Consider the following 16,451-nt stretch of genomic DNA (forward strand, 5'->3'; position numbering starts at 1 on the left):
CCAGGTGGGGAAACAAGCCCCCTGTCTCAGTGAGTCAGCAGAACCCACTTAACTCTTTCCCAGCAGGATCAACACACGCTAACAAGGCGAAGCGTTTCAGAAAACCACTGCCAGCATGGTCAACACCCAACCCAATTGTGCAGCTAACACGCTGTTTAAGACACTATATATGTTTTCTAAATTTAGAACAGTAAATAACTGCAGCATGTCAGATACCACTGTGTAGTAACTACTGGCAAATGATGACTTTTGAATAGTAATCTCTCAGTAGTTTTTCTGGGCTTGCAATTTTAAAAATCTTTTCTACTTTACAAAATATAATCATCATCAACGGCTCATAAATGTCAAAATCTAAAATTAGAAGCATACCGTGCCATCCCCCACCTTCATGTTTACATTTTAAAATGCAATTTAAAGCCATCGACCTCTCATTCAATTTTGTAGCAAACTTGTGGAGCTTAATACTTCATGATTGGCTTTAAACTGGAATCTCAGTATGAAGCAGCTAGATTATCCCTTAATCCACCCTTGGTTAGGAGACCCACAGTAATACATACAGGAATATCGTCGTGTCATTACAAAGACATCTGCATATCCACATTTTTATTATGGAATACAGGCATTAAATAATTATTTAGGATCTGATCTTGCGGTCCTTATTTGGGCAAACCCTCCATTAGCTTCAATGGGAGGTTTGCCTGAGTAAGGATTGTAGATTGATGGCCTTAAATTAGGCTACAATATGCTCTGGATGGTTATTGTAAAAATAATAGATTGACCCAGTCAATGAATGAGTATATTCACTAATACTTAAATTGTAAAATTAGTGAGTTCTACTCACGGAGTTTATTACTACACTTGTAGCACATCTACTACAAAAAAAGAAAAAAAAGAAAAGCCTACATATTGCCTGTGTGGAGATCATTGATATCTTGGAACATTAAGGAGATAGATAAAATCTGAGATTTGATTGTAAATCCTAAGAAGAAATGACCTTCTAAATGATATATGGCCCAACCTTCAGCTCCTAAAAACCCATGGAAAGTTCAAGTACATTACTTCACAGTCATTTTGAAGGTCCACACATTATGTACAGAAAGTAAAGCGTATCAAAGGGCCAAGAAAAGTTGGTTGTTTAACAAAGATTATTGTCTACTTAAGGGCAAGCAGAACACTTATGATGTTTGGAATACTTTGGGGAGGGGTAGTCTTTTAAAACAGAGATTGACAGAGAAGAGTGATCTCTTAATACAGATTTTACAGGGTATAACGGGGTGGGCAAACTACTCCTCGGCTTCAAGCACCAGGTTTGAAGCGACCCTTTTTAAGAGCTCTTGATGAGTGTGGGTGTCATCCTGAGGGACTGGGTGAGAGGGCCCCGTAATCGCCTCGTCAGGCAAGCATGGAGAGGAGGCGGGCACCGGCGGTTCTGCCACCTCCGTCGTCTCCTGCATGGGCACCTCCACTGTGGCCGGGTAACTGTGGGGTTCTCTCTAGGGTTACATCTGTGTTGGGGGGCGGGTGGGAGACCATCACTGACTGCTTGTCTGATGCCCCTGAGACCAACCTATGCCCCTGCATGGGCTGTGGAACCCCCCAGGATGTTTACCAGAGGTGCCAGGGGGCAGGCCACTGGCCCTGAGGCCACACTGCACCAGGAGGAGTTGTGGGGGAAAACGGTGCCTCTGATGGGTGGCCTTGACCCGCTGGTAGGGACTCTTCCTCGCTATCGGAGCCCAAGGAGGAAGGTCCACGTCCGGGGGACCAGTATGATGTCGAGGCCGTCTGTCGATCCCGGTCCCGTCGGTGCCGACCCTGGAGCTCCGCTGAAGATTTCCATGAGAGTGGTGACCCTCGGCGCTGCAATTCTGGTGACCGATAGTGGCATTCGGCAGATCAGCGATGGTAACCTGGCGATCTATGCCTGACGCTTAGCGAGCAGTCCATCGAGTGGGAACAGGGGCGAGTAGGCCTCCGCACAGGGGAACGTCAGCACAGTGAACCATACTGGTGTTCCGGCAACCAGTAATGGGGCTCTCTGGACCGGCGAGTTGAACGTCTCGTCGGCCCTGTTTAACCAGTCCGCCCTTGCTGGGGGACCCGAAACATTTTTTTCACCAGGACCCGAACCCGCTCTCGGCGGCCCTGCTGACGAGTGGGCCAGCCCGTGTCCAGAGCGTGGTGGCTCTGTGCAGGTGAGCACTGGTGGGACACTCCCTGCGGTGAGGAGTGGTGCCGCACTGATGGGGACCATTGGAAGGGTCCCAAGGCAGGTTTTCCCCTGGAGCTGGGCACCTCTGTGGCCGGTGTGGGAGGCACTGGTAGGGACAAAATTTCCTTCGCGGCCTGAAAGGCCTCCGGGGTGGATGGCACCATCAGGTACTGAATGCCTCTGCTATTTCCCAGGGTGGGTCCTGGAGTGGGCTAGCCCGCTCAGCGGGAGATGAGGCCCAACCTCCATCCGGAGGTGAAGAGCTGCCCCTTATGGGTCTTTGCTCTCCTCCGGCCATTTCCTTCCCTTTACGAGATGCAGGAGAAGGTCCCCTCCCGGCCTTTCTTTGCTTTCTAGCCGGTACCGGGGAAGGGGATCGACGCCGGTCCAAAGTTGGCGCCAGCGGCACGCGCTGCACTGAGGCCACAGTGCTAGGAGCAGTGTCCGATCTGGATGGCTCGGGTGCCGCTTTAAGTGCCGACTCTATAAGGAGTGCTTGGAGGCGAATGTCCCGCTCCTTTTCGGTCCAAGGTTTAAAACTTTTACAAATGTGACACTTGTTGCTGAGGTGGATTTCCCCCAAGCACCTCAAACAGCTACTGTGGGGATCACTGCCTGGCATGGGTTTTCTGCAACAGTCACAGGGTTTGAAGCCTGGGGACTTGGACATGCCAAGTCCCGTCCAGGACTACAACTAACACTAAACTACACTAAAAGGGAACTAAAACTATTAACTTTTCAACGACTATATACAACCAAGTTCCCAACGAGCAGCTGAGAGGAGAAAGCTTGCCGAGGCAAGGAGACGTTCCAGCACCATCACTGGCGGTAAGAAGAAACTGAGGGGAGGAGGGGCCGGCGGTGCCCCTTATACCGCGCCTTACGGGCGCTACTCCAGAGGGTGCCAGAGCCAGTCCTCTATGGATACCACTGAGGGCAAAACTTCTGGCATTGGTGCATGTGGCAAGCACACACACCTACAATGGAATGGACATGAGCAAGCATTTGAAGAACCCATGGTGCACATGCTGTACAAACACAGAATAAAAACACAGTCCCTGCCCCAAGGAGCTTGCAATCTAAGAATAAGACAAGAGACAGACAGAGATACAGAACTAGACCAGGCAGCAAGAGGAAAGTTTCAGCATAATAGAGAGTGGTAACAGCACACCATCAGTCTTACCACTGATGTTGTAGGCAACATGGCAAAAGAGTTTTAAAGAGAGATTTGCAGGAAGATAAGGAGGTAGCTTTTCAAATGTTTATGGGGCGCTCCTTCCAACCAGGAAGGGCAGCCTGGGAGATAGCACAAAGGTGCTTGTTTTAAAATTTTAACAAGTGGGCAACGAAGGCTGACATCATTGGCCAATTGGAGGCATGAGTTGACATTTTGAGAGTCAATGAGAGCTGATAGCTAGGCAGTGAAGGGCCTTGAAAATGAAGACAATCAGCTTATATTTCATGAAGTAGGGAATGGGGAGCCAGTGAAGGGATGCAGCAAGAGGGGTGACGTGGTCAAAGTGACAGGCTAGGAAAATGATCTTTGCAGCAGCATTGTGAATGGATAGGAGCAGGGCAAGATGGCATTTGTCAAGACCAGAGAGAAGGAAGTTGCATTAACCAAGACGTGAGATGATAGAGCCAGGATGAGAGTTTTGGCTATGTGGAGGGGTAGGAAAGGCCGTATCTTGGACATGTTATGCAGAAAGAATCGGCAAGATTTAGACAGTCTGGATGCTGGAACCTAGAAACAGGTCTGAGTTGAAGATGATGCCCAGGACCTGAGTGACAGGTAGGGTGGTGATGGTGTCCACAAGTGATTGAGAGAAGGGGGGGCAGGGCTTGGGGGACTGATTAGGAACATTGTTTTAGCCATGTTGAGCTTGAGCTAATGGCTAGACATCCACAAGGAGATGTTTGAGATATAGGCCAAGATTGTAGATTGGACAGAAGGAGACAGATATGGAGTATGAAGGTATATCTGTGAGTCGTCAGCATAGAGATGGCAGTTGAATTTATGTTTACAGATGAGATTGCCCAGAGATAAGGGATAGAGGCAGAAGAGAAGGAGACCAAGGACAGAGTCCTGTGGAACCCTCGCAGAAAGTTGGAGGGCAGATGAGGAGGATTCCTCCAAAGGACACACTGAAGGAGCAATTAGAGAGGTGGGAGGGAAACCTGGAGAGACAGAGTCATGGAAGCCAATAGAGGACAAGATTTCAAGAAAAAGAGCATGGTCAACGGTGTCAGATGCAGTTGACCGGTCAAGGAGGATGAGGATGGAGTATGCGTCCTAGCCAAAGCTCAGACAAGGTCATTAGATACCTTGGCAAGAGCTGTTTCAGTGGAGTGCCAGGAATGGAAGCCAGATTGGAGAGGGTCTAAAGATGGAAATGGAGAAGAGGAATGCCAGGCAGAAACCGCAGACTGCATGTTCGATGAGCTTAAAGACGAAAGGGAGGAGGGATGGGAGTGGTAGTTGGAATGGCAAGTGAGGTCAAGGGTGGGTTTTTTAAGATGGGAAAGACTAAAGCATGCTTATTTTGTAATGGGAAAGAGCCAGAGGAGAGAAGTTTAATAAGGGAGGGAATCGGAATGGGTGCAAGGGAGACCAGAAGATGGGATGGGAGAGGGTAACTGGAGCAAGCAGAGGAGTTAGTGAAGGAGAGCAGACAAGCATCTGTGGCAGGGAAGGAGGAGAGAGTTGTAGGAGGGGAATGGGAAGGTCACTTTAAAAAAAAAAATTATTAAAAAAAAAAAAAAAAAAAAAAGAAACCAGCAAGATCCTGTGCAGAGAGAGAAATTGAGGCAGGAGAAGGGGAGGGTTTGAGGAGTGAGTCAAAGGTGGCAAAAAGGTAGCTGGGATTGCCGGCAAGAGATTCAATTGAGTTGGAGGAATAAAGTTGTTTAGCTAGGAAGATGGCAGCACTGAAGGAGAGAGAATAGTACTTCCCTGACTCTCACTAGAGTTGTGAGAATAAATTCATTAATGTTTGTGAGCGGGTCAGAAACGACAGTAAGGGGATAAGCTGTTAGATATCACCCTCATGGGATACTAAATCCTAAGTTTGAACACTGAGTTCACAATTTAGGCAACGTAAATGTACATTTAACATGTCTAAGTGTCTATTTTAGCACGTTAATGGGGACTCGGACACCCTATTAAAGCATCCTGTGGCATGTTGCTTACTTCACCAACTGCCTCCTCAGTTTCCCTCATTGTCAGGGTAGTTTATCCCTCTGACCAAACCAAAAAAGCTGCCACTTCTGGGGGTAATGGAAGCCAAAAAACAACTAAATGAACAGCCCTTTCAACAACAAGTTTAAGCCTTCACCACATGGTCCAGGGGCTCACACAAAGAGTCCTTTACCAGATAAAAAACTCTCCCCACTCTGGGATTCCTTGTTTTCCTTCCTGCCTCTTGGGCCTGTTCACACGTCTCCCTCAAACTTATACAGTCCTGCCTCCTTTCCTGACATGCCTTCCTACATTTACCTGACTCCCTGAAACTACAACTCCCAGAATGCCATCTTCCTGGAACAAAATCTGTAGGAAGGCCTGACCTGTTGTGCCAGGCCTGTTGCCTGTTTTTCAGGGCTAGCACACCATGTTACACACATCTACGTTTGAAAACTGTGCCCACAAAAAAATATTAAGATAGAGCTATTGCAATGCCCGTTACATTTGCATTATATTCTGAACTCAAAGTGGGACTTCAACCTCTGTTTTACAAAAAAAACAGAGTTTATCTATCCAAAATTTTCATCACAATCTCTGGATAAAGCTTGAATTTTGAATTTTGACACCAAGCTGAGTGGGGTTGCAAGCACTTTGGAGGTCAGGATTGGAATTTAAAATGACCTTGATAAATTGGAGAATTGGTCTGAAATCAACAAGATGAAATTCAGTAAGTTAGATGCTTTTAAGTTGGTAAGGCCTGATGGAAACAGCCCTCGGGTACTTAAGGAACTAACCAAAGCAATTTCAGAACCATTAGTGATTATCTTTGAGAACTCATGGAAGACAGGTGAAGTACCAGAGACTGGAGAAGAGCAATCATAGTACCGATCTTTAAAAAAGAGAACAAAGAGGACCCAGGGAATTATAGACCAGTCAGCCTAACTTTGATTCCTGGAAGGATACTGGGAAAAAATTTTAACAATCAACCTGTAATCACCTAAAGGAGAAGCAGGTGATAAGTAATAGCCAGCATAGATTTGTCAAAAAAACCCTCATTTCCTTCTTTGACAAGGTTGCCGGCCTTGTAGATAGAGAGGAAGCAGCAGATGTGTTATATCTTGATTTTAGGATTTTGTAAGGATTTTGACAGTCCCACATGACATTCTCAGAAGTAAACGATGAAATTACTATGAGTGCACAACTGGTTGAAAAAATTTACTCAAAGAGTAGTTATTAATGGTTTGCTGTCAAACTGGAAGGACACATCTAGTGGGGTCCCATAGGGATCTGTCTTGGTTTCAATGCTGTTCAGTATTTTCATTAACAACTTGGATAATGGAGTGAAAAAGATGCTTGAATTTTCTGAGTTAAAAAAAAAAAAATCAATTGGTTAGTTTCGGTTTCAATTAAAATTGGCCACAAAATAAATTCACATTCTGAGTCCCATGATATTTTGGTCCCCTCTAGCCCCAAAACTACAAAAAATGCAGCCGTTATGAGAGGTTTGGGGCCTTTCGTCAGTTCTGTAGCCTGTTTTGTTTTTAAAAGAATGCAAAAATGGTCAGCACTGTTCATCATATCTGAATCGTATGTGCTGGGAGAGCAGGAGGTTTACAACAACCAGGATCTTCTGTGAAGGAGCTGTTGGCTTTTGACAGAGACCAGGAACTGCATGAACTTCCCAAACCTGCTCACGTGACAAAACAGTGAAGTGAAGGAATAACAGCGGGACATTTGGTCTGTTTGTGATGGAGGTGGATGGATGGAATTTGGGGAAAGGGATGCTGGAAGGCTGGTGTCCTTACTGGGGCATAGTTAAGGTTGCGGTGCATTTTCTGTGGTGGATCGTGGTTGTGCTAGTTGTGAGGTGTTCATCTCTGGGTGGGGTAATAGAGGGTGTGTACTGTGGTAGACTTCATTTTTCATTGCTTTCCTTTTTAGGTTTTGTGTCAGGTACATTCCACAGAGATCACCGATACACAGCAGTGTTTTTGTGTACTGGTATTATATATACTTGCAGTGGGCCTCATCAAAAGCCCAGTGGAGGGTTCTAAACAAGAGATGCTGACAGCCCAGATGACAGTCCCAAAAATTAGGACTCTCAGTCAAGATTTAACATTAACAAGTCTTATGTACTAACAGAACTTAATACTTAGTCCTGCCTCAGTGCAGGGGACTGGACTAGATGACCTACTGAGGTCCCTTCCAGTCCTACATTTCTATGATTCCATGGCTGCTGATGATTGGTAACAAATGTTCTGAAATGTACATAATGCAATTTTCTTGGCCCCTGCAAGTCTGTGGGGCCACCACACACACATGCCATGCCAGCCCATGCCATACTATTTTAAAATTCCTGTCAGCTACCTATATTGTGGCAACTAACAGAGTGTACTATTGATTTATTTTTAATTGGACGTTAAAATTGTCCACATTCCTAAATTGTTGTGCTTCATCATGAGTGTGAGCAGAGACTCCACACAGACACAAGTACGGTTAAGTGCCAGGCTCCGCACTTCATGGAAATCAGACTCATGCCTCCTGTCCCTCCAGGTTTCTTACTCTGAAAAGATCAGGGCCGGGCATAGACAGTTAATGATCAGGTCTGAGAAGTCAAGGGCTTAAGAGATTCTCAGTCTGCTAATGAGGCATACCCTATCCAGCTACTCTATCCCATCCCATCTCCTGGTCTCCCTTGCAAATCTCATCTTGCAAATACCCTCTTTGGCCTGCTTCCTGCCACTGGGCAGCAGTGACTTGGCAGCTGCACAGAAGTGCTCTCATTAATGCAGGACCAGTCTCCCCTGTGCTCTGAGTCCTGCTCATCAATCTGCTTTAGCCTAGGTTTATATGTGCAACACTCCACATCTGTGCTTTGCTGGATCAAGCCTAATGTGTGTTATCGCAGGTCTGGCTCATGGGTGGGAGTGGGAGGATGAGAGAATTACAGATGAGAAGGGCAGAAGAGACACAGATTGGTTAACTGACCAAAGTGTACAGGCAACAAAATCCACACCTCACTAGCCAAATGCCACTTCCAATTTCAGATAAGTGAACATCATCTGGATGTTACAGCAACAAGTCTGGTGCCCATTTCATTACTCCTGCATTTCTCCACAGTAGTCATACATCTACCCCTTTCCACACTTGCCATGACACAATGTTGGACCAATGGGGAAAAAAAATGAAGAAGGTTACTGTCATAACTATAAAAGGAAGGGTAACAGCTCTCTGTGTAAAATCCCTCCTGGTCAGAGACTCCAAAATCCTTTTACCTGTAAAGGGTTAAGAAGCTCGGGTAACCTGGCTGACACCTGACCCAGAGGACCAATGAGGGGACAAGATACTTTCAAATCTTGGGGGGGGAAAGGCTTTTGTGTGTGTCCTTTGTTTAAGGGGTTGTTCGCTCTTGGGACTGAGAGGGACCAGACATCAATCCAGGTTTTCCCCATCTTTCTAAACAAGTTTCTCTTATTTCAAAATTGTAAGTAAAAGCCAGGCAAGGCGTCTTAGATTTACTTTGTTTTCTCAGCTTGTAAATGTACCTTTTACTAGAGTGCTTTATCTTGTTTGCTATACTTTGAACCTAAGACAGAGGGGATTCCTCTGAGCTCTTTAAGTTTGATTACCCTGTAAAGTTATTTTCCATACTGATTTTGCAGAGATGATTTTTACCTTTTGCTTTAATTAAAAGCCTTCTTTTTAAGAACCTGATTGATTTCTCCTTGTTTTAAGATCCAAAGGGGGTTTGGATCTGTATTCACCAGGAGTTGGTGAAAGGAAGGAGGGGGGAAGGGTCAATCTCTCCTTGTTTGAGATCCAAGCAGTTTGGATCTGTATTCACCAGGGAATTGGTGAAGGGTTTCTCGGGGCTTCCCAGGGAGGGAATCCATCGAGAATGGTGGCAGCGGGACCAGAGCTAAGCTGGTAGATAAGCTTAGCGGTTTTCATGCAGGCCCCTACATTTGTACCCTAAAGTTCAAAGTAGGGATACAGCCTTGACATGGTGGCAGAGGTGGGATCGTTTTAAACCCAAAAGCCAGTAAGAGATTTTTTTTTCCTTCTAGCTGCTTGGAGAGCAGAGCTGAAGGTAGATGCATATCTTATCTCTCCTTGCCTGAAGGCAGAGGTGTTAAGTTTTTTTAACAAGGTCCTTTGTTAAGAGAAGGGTTCAATTAATGAGCAAACAACTGGTAAAGATAATTTACAAGCTGAATTGTGTTTTTTTTCTTTTTTACATCCTCGGAAGTAGCTAGTTAGAAACTCTCTGTTAACTCAGCAGCACTCAGCAGGAGCCTGAGCTAAGTACATCCCAGTTTCAGTCAACTGCAGAGGGGTGTGTCCCAGCACAAAAAAATCAGTATGGAAAATAACTTTACAGGGTAATCAAACTTAAAGAGCTCAGAGGAATCCCCTCTGTCTTAGGTTCAAAGTATAGCAAACAAGATAAAGCACTCTAGTAAAAGGTACATTTACAAGCTGAGAAAACAAAGTAAATCTAAGACGCCTTGCCTGGCTTTTACTTACAATTTTGAAATAAGAGAAACTTGTTTAGAAAGATGGGGAGAACCTGGATTGATGTCTGGTCCCTCTCAGTCCCAAGAGCGAACAACCCCTTAAACAAAGGACACACACAAAAGCCTTTCCCCCCCCAAGATTTGAAAGTATCTTGTCCCCTCATTGGTCCTCTGGGTCAGGTGTCAGCCAGGTTACCCGAGCTTCTTAACCCTTTACAGGTAAAAGGATTTTGGAGTCTCTGACCAGGAGGGATTTTAGTACTGTACACAGAGAGCTGTTACCCTTCCTTTTATAGTTATGACAGTTACTTACTGGTTGCTGGAGTTCTTTGAGATGAACTCTGCATATTCACACTCCCAATCCACCTCCCTCTCTTTTACAGAATTGTAACTGACAAATACACTAAACTGCATTAGCGGTGGAAGGACCTGAGGTGACAACCAACACCATGCTCTCTTTTATAGACACACCCTCAGCACATGCTCGAGGAATGGGGAGAAGGGGTGTGTGAATGCTGTAACAGGCACTGCTAACAGAAGGTTCCACTATCCAAGCTGGTCCATCCCACAAGTGGGAATATGCAGAGGACACTCGAACTGAAGGTCACAAAATGTTTTATAAACATTATTTAAAACAAATTATTTCTTCTCCTGGAAGGCCAATTTTTTTTTAATCTAACCACCATATATTGATAGTCTGTCTTCTTGTGCCTAGAGCCAGTCATGTGATTCATGATATGATCATGGATGTAATATACCACTACTCATTCAGTGTCTGAGTCTGGAATGTGCAATCCTAAAGTGCCACCAAATATTAGACTTAGGTGATGGTTTGAAAAACTGATACTATACTGTAGTCATGAGGCTAGAATTTTTGCACCGATTTCGAGTGTTTATTCTATAGTTTTTACATGGCCTCGTCTTGTTGTCAAGCATTGTAAAGTAATTGTGGATATAATTGACTCTACATCTATTTTGAATCTCATCTGGAAACATATTTTTTCCCTTGCCTGTACTTTATTACATTTCTCTCCCTCTATGTTCTTTTAACTCTGTAACTATATACTTAACACTTCTGCAAAGCATCTTAGGATACAATTTGTACGAAAAGCCCCATTACAAAATATTGTATTAGTTGCACTGTGTATGCTACAGATGGGGGAGTCTCAAAATGTATGGATTTCAGTTCAGAAAAGCATCACAAAAGCCTATCCGTATTGCTTATCTGAACTCTCCACATCTCTTAAATAAGTGAACTTTGGTTGGCTATCTGACCAGTGTTGCAGCATTTCCAGTTCCAGTCCTAGCCAGAACATGAAAAAACAGGAGTCCATGAAGCTGAAAAATAATAGGATAACAGGACATTTCAGAGCCTTCAAAGAAGTTGCTCTTAAAGTGGGAAAAGGAGGTGGGAGAGGAGACATTTGGAAAAGGGGAGAAAGAAGAAAAAGCAAGAATGGAAAGAAAGAACATAGGAATTGCCACATGGGATCAGACCACTGATCGGTTCATCTAGTCCACTTTCTATCTCTGGCAATGGCCAGCATTAGTTGCTTCAAAGGAAGGAGCAAGAATCTCCATCAGGGACAATTACGGCAGCCAGCCCACAAAGGAAGTGCCTTCCTAACTTTTAGCTAGTACAGTAGAACCTCAGAGTTACAAACTGACCTGTCAACCACACACCTCATTTGGAACCAGAAGTACACAATCAAGCAGCAGCAGAGACCAAAAAAAAAGCAAATACAATACATACAGTGCTGTGTTAAACGTAAACTACTAAAAAAATAAGGCAAATTAAAAAAAAAGATTTGACAAGGTAGGGAACCTGTTTCTGTGCTTGTTTTATTTAAATTAAGATGGGTAAAGGCAACATTTTTCTTCTGCATAGTAAAGTTATAAAGCTGCATTAAGTCAATGTTCAGTTTTAAACTTTTGAAAGAACAACCATAATGTTTTGTTCAGAGTTACGAGCATTTCAGAGTTACAAACAAACAACCTCCATTCCCAAGGTGTTTGTAACTCTGAGGTTGTACTCTAATTAGCTTCTGGCCTGAAACATGGGGGTTTCCAGAGCCTATAAATGTTTTATAATACAAGCAAGGAGAGGAGGAGAGGGAAGTGTGTCATTTTTTCTGACCCGGTTCACTCAATCCTATACTATATCTATAAAATAAAGAATGTTGTGAATCTTATAAGTGTTGAGTGGGCACAGTTACAACTAGGGTTAGAATCATAGAATAGATATAGAATCATTGAACATCAGGGTTGGAAGGGACCTCAGGAGGTCATCTAGTCCAACCCTCTGCTCAAAGCAGGACCAATCCCCAGACAGATTTTTGCCCCAAATCCCTAAATGGCCCCCTCAAGAATTGAATTCATAACCCTGGGTTTAGCAGGCCAATGCTCAAACCACTGAGCTATCCCTCCCCAAGAGTCCCTTATTACAAGAGACGTCCCTTATTTTTTCATCTCTGTACAACAAGATCGGGAGTTGCTGAGTGCTGCAAAAAGCAGCAAGAAATACCCCTGGTGAATCTAGATAAGTACTGCTTATGTATTTATTATTATTATTTATTAAAATATGGAGTGGGGAAGGATGAAGGCTATTATTAAATCAGGAGGAGGAGTGGGTTGGGGGTGCTAAGAGAACAGTCCCTTATTTTTGAAATACAATGTTGGCAACCCTAATTCCAACCTAGTACCTAAATAGAAGTTAGTTCAGAAGCAGACTGCATATCTCCTGGTCTCCTAGTTGCATGGCATATAAGCATGTTCCAACAGTTAAAAGGAGAAACAAGGGAAGTACTGGCAATTAGCTCACCTCTAATCTTCTTAATATAGGACTAGAGAGAGGCCTGATGTTAATTCAGTGATCCAGGTTCCTTTGCATGTGATTAGCAAATTATAGGGAATTGAGGAATAAACGTAGAGGAGACACCACATCATCATATTTTTAGAATAAAAAACAATACTCTGAAGATTCCAAATTGCAGCGTTTATGTGAAATAAGAAATGTCACCTTTAAATGAGAAAAATGAGCCAGAAAGGTAAGGGTCGCAACAAGTGGCTAAACCAGCAGCTAATGCTTAGTTGTTTTGGTAATTTAAACAGCTAAAACAAGTCTCCAGGACAATGTCAACTATTCAGTACAATACAAGTCACCAAAAAGTTTAAGCAGACAACTTTAAATGTACAGCAACAAAGACTATGATGGCTTATTAGCAGTGTTGCAATTTTGGAGTAGTAAAAGTGTAATCCTCCTGTGGTACATTTAGGTGACCACAGCTATATTTCCTCTCTCATTCACTGCAAAAATGATCTGGTAAGAGAGTCAATACAGCAGTGAACATGTGTAGTGGCAAATTCTGGCAATCCAGGAGCTCTAGGCCTTCCTACTGAAATATGGGGAGATGAAGTGGGGAAGGATGAAGGCTGTATAGAGAGCTCAATGGAATTCAACTACAAAAGGTTAGCAAGGACCTAAAGGCAGATAATTTATTTAGAGTACAATGTGGATGGAATAGAGCTTTAGAAACTATATTGTAGGAAACTCTCCTGCTTTGGCAGAGGATGGATTAGATGAAATTTATTCCATTTCCAATTTTTATAATTCTATGAAAATTTAGAGGAGGAGGAAGAAAAGGAAAAGACGACATTTAAAATTTTGCAGGCTCTATAAGTAGTGGCATGGAGCTCCAGAGAAAACAAAATCTGACTGGAAGCCGGTTTTCAGCACACTGAATTGTGTATTTATTGAGCTGTGTGGTGGCACAGTCAAATACAGAAAGTGCCACTAAAGAACACAACAGTGATCTTGGGAAAATCAGCTGACAAATTAGGGCCAGATCCAGACCTGGTGTAAGTCTGTATAGCTCTGTTGACTTCAATGGAACTATGCAAATTTAAACTATCTGAGAATCTGACATGTGGTGTGCAATATAAACCTGATCAAAAGCCCTTTGAGATGAATAGAAAAACTCCCATTGACTTCAATAGGCTTTGGAGTGCGGGAGGGAACAATTAGGAGGAAAAATGTTCTTGAGAATCATAAAGCGTGTCTCTATGCAGACTAAAGGCCTCAGAGCTGCTTTAAAATGCATGCATTCTCTGAAAACCGATTGAAAATGGTAGGGTAGGGTTCCATGTTTATTTTATCCTAATGATTTCTAGATCAAATGCTCAGGGGGAGGCATTTGGATGTATTGGGAAGGTAGGAGGCAGTGAGGAGCCATGGGGAAATTTCAGAGTGGAGCAAAGTAGTCCAAGAGCTCAGAAGTAAGTGGTAGAAGGCAGCAATGGGAACAGAAACACTGTGTGAGTGCATGCACACGAGAGAGAGAGAGAAAGAATCATCCTTGTATAGGAGAATGGGCAACAAACAATTCAACCTACATTAATTGCTGGACTTAAAGCGCTTCATTCTTTAATGATTTCACATGTAATATTCAATACTCTATCCAAAACATTGAAGCAACATTGGGCATTAAGATGCATCAGAATGTGCCTGCCTTTATATGTAAAGGCTAGAAGACAACAACCTTCAACTCTCCACCGCCCATACCACTATAATACTTTAGGTAGCTCAACAATACACTCAAAATGTAAATAAAAAACTAACTCCCTTAAAATTTTCCATTAAAACTTCATTCATTATCTAGTTGCAGACTTTTCCAAGGATAACTGCAACACTACCAAATTTCTTACATGTTTATGAAGGTTAACAACAGGACTTTGCCAGCATCCATCTACAAAAACCAACACATGAGCACAGATAGAAGCACCATTAGCTGTAGTGCTGTTCAGGCTTATATCTCCTATGGGTCAGTCACTAGCAAGTGACCATGACAAATACTTGAGCCAGTCTCATATTCTGACCAGCAGAGGAACACACACACACTAACCAATACATTAAACATCCTATAGGCTTGTGTTCCTAAGCTTCCTCAAAGTCTACCCAACCATGAACTTACTCATTAGCACACACAAATCTCCAATCTTCAAAAGTAATGGAGATTTTTGGCTTTAAAAAGATCATAGAATCCACCATACATCTTAGAACAGCCTTCATCATTAATGAAAAACTGTTCTGTCTTAAAGAAAAATGGCCTCTTACATTCCACCATCAACTCCCTTCAAATAAGAAATGTAGTAAGAGGAGGCCCTGAGATATAAACCTTGGTATCAGAGGCCTGGTATGAGGCCTAAGGCCTGAACTAAAGTAATGGTCAAGACTTTGCTAACATAAAGCAAAGTTAAGCTGTGAGCCAGAGGCAGGCCCTGCTCACAGAAGCTGGCAAGGAAAGGGCTAATGCTGCAAAAATAGACATACCTAAAAGGTACTGGACACCAGATATCAGAACATACACTATACTGGAACGTTCCACAGATAACATGGAACAGGCAGACCCATCCCAATGACAGGGGCAAAAGGGTAAAATGATGGATAGAGTTGTTTTGATCGAACCAACATGTACAAGGTGAGAGGCAGCACCTTACTACGTAGAGGGGTTGTACCTTGCTACGTAGAGGGGTTGCACCTCAATACGTCAGGAGTGATGTGTAACTTGTTTGTACCTGTGTATAAAAATGTATCCCTGGGGTGGTGACTTTGTCCAGCCGAGGGGGCAGTGGAAAGTCCCGCCACTTACTAAGCTGAGTCCATTGCCGAGCGGCACTTTCTAGCAGTATGCCCAGTAGACTAAGTAATCTACGGGGAACTGAAATTGTGTCAGGGTCGCAATAAACCTGGCCGAGGTGCCTTCGTACCTTACTAGACTCTGTGGTTATTGGGGGTTCTCGTCAGGTTTGCTGTGTCAGCTATCTGCAGAGCTGGGACCGCACACAGAGGGAACACACGCACGCAGCCGAGTGATATCAACACAGGAGAAAGCAGAGCACCACACCGGTAGCATCTGACAACAAGAAATATGTGCCTGGACTGCAAAACCATTTTAAACAAATATTGTTACAGAGACAGATGTTGTATACATACAAACTTGCAATGGTTTAGTTAAACCAGTGCAAACCCTTGGGATGACATGCCAATTTGGCTTATTTCAGGTTAGTTTAAAGCTGTGCCAAACTGATTTCAGATAAAATAAACCTGGTTTAAACCAAAATAACGAGTGTTCACACAGGGGTTTGCACCAGTTTAGTTGAAGTGGTTTATAGTCACACCCCTTCGTTAAATCTGTGTAAACTCTCCATGTAGACAAGGCCACAGACTTTCTAGGCAGGATATTGAGTCTAATGTCTACAAACACACACATTTGCAAATCATGCACACGTGCATGTCTGTGTAGCAAATACGTGGTGACCGGAATGTCAGTGTTGTCATTGTGCTGTTCAGCTTGGTAAGAGCAAGAATTCAACTGAGGCTCCTGCTCTGAAGCCCCAGGTGCCTACCATTTGAGCTGAAATAAAACCTCTATTAGCTGTAGACAGCCTATGATGCGCAGCTGAACAAGTCTGATTCCATCCAGTAGAAGGCAATGGTCCCACATACACACTAGCCAGGTCATTGCAGTGAATGGCACTGAGG

The 16,451-nt window shown here is 43.7% G+C and overlaps 1 protein-coding gene across 1 annotated transcript in view; it reads right to left on the reverse strand.

Annotated features, from left to right (window-relative positions):
• IMPG2 (interphotoreceptor matrix proteoglycan 2) overlaps nucleotides 1-16,451 on the reverse strand; it is a 91,154-nt gene that overhangs the window by 55,476 nt on the left and 19,227 nt on the right. The gene's annotated exons all lie outside the window — the stretch shown is intronic.

The sequence above is a fragment of the Emys orbicularis genome, chromosome 1, assembly GCF_028017835.1.
Source record: "Emys orbicularis isolate rEmyOrb1 chromosome 1, rEmyOrb1.hap1, whole genome shotgun sequence".
NCBI classification, from domain to species: domain Eukaryota; kingdom Metazoa; phylum Chordata; order Testudines; family Emydidae; genus Emys; species Emys orbicularis.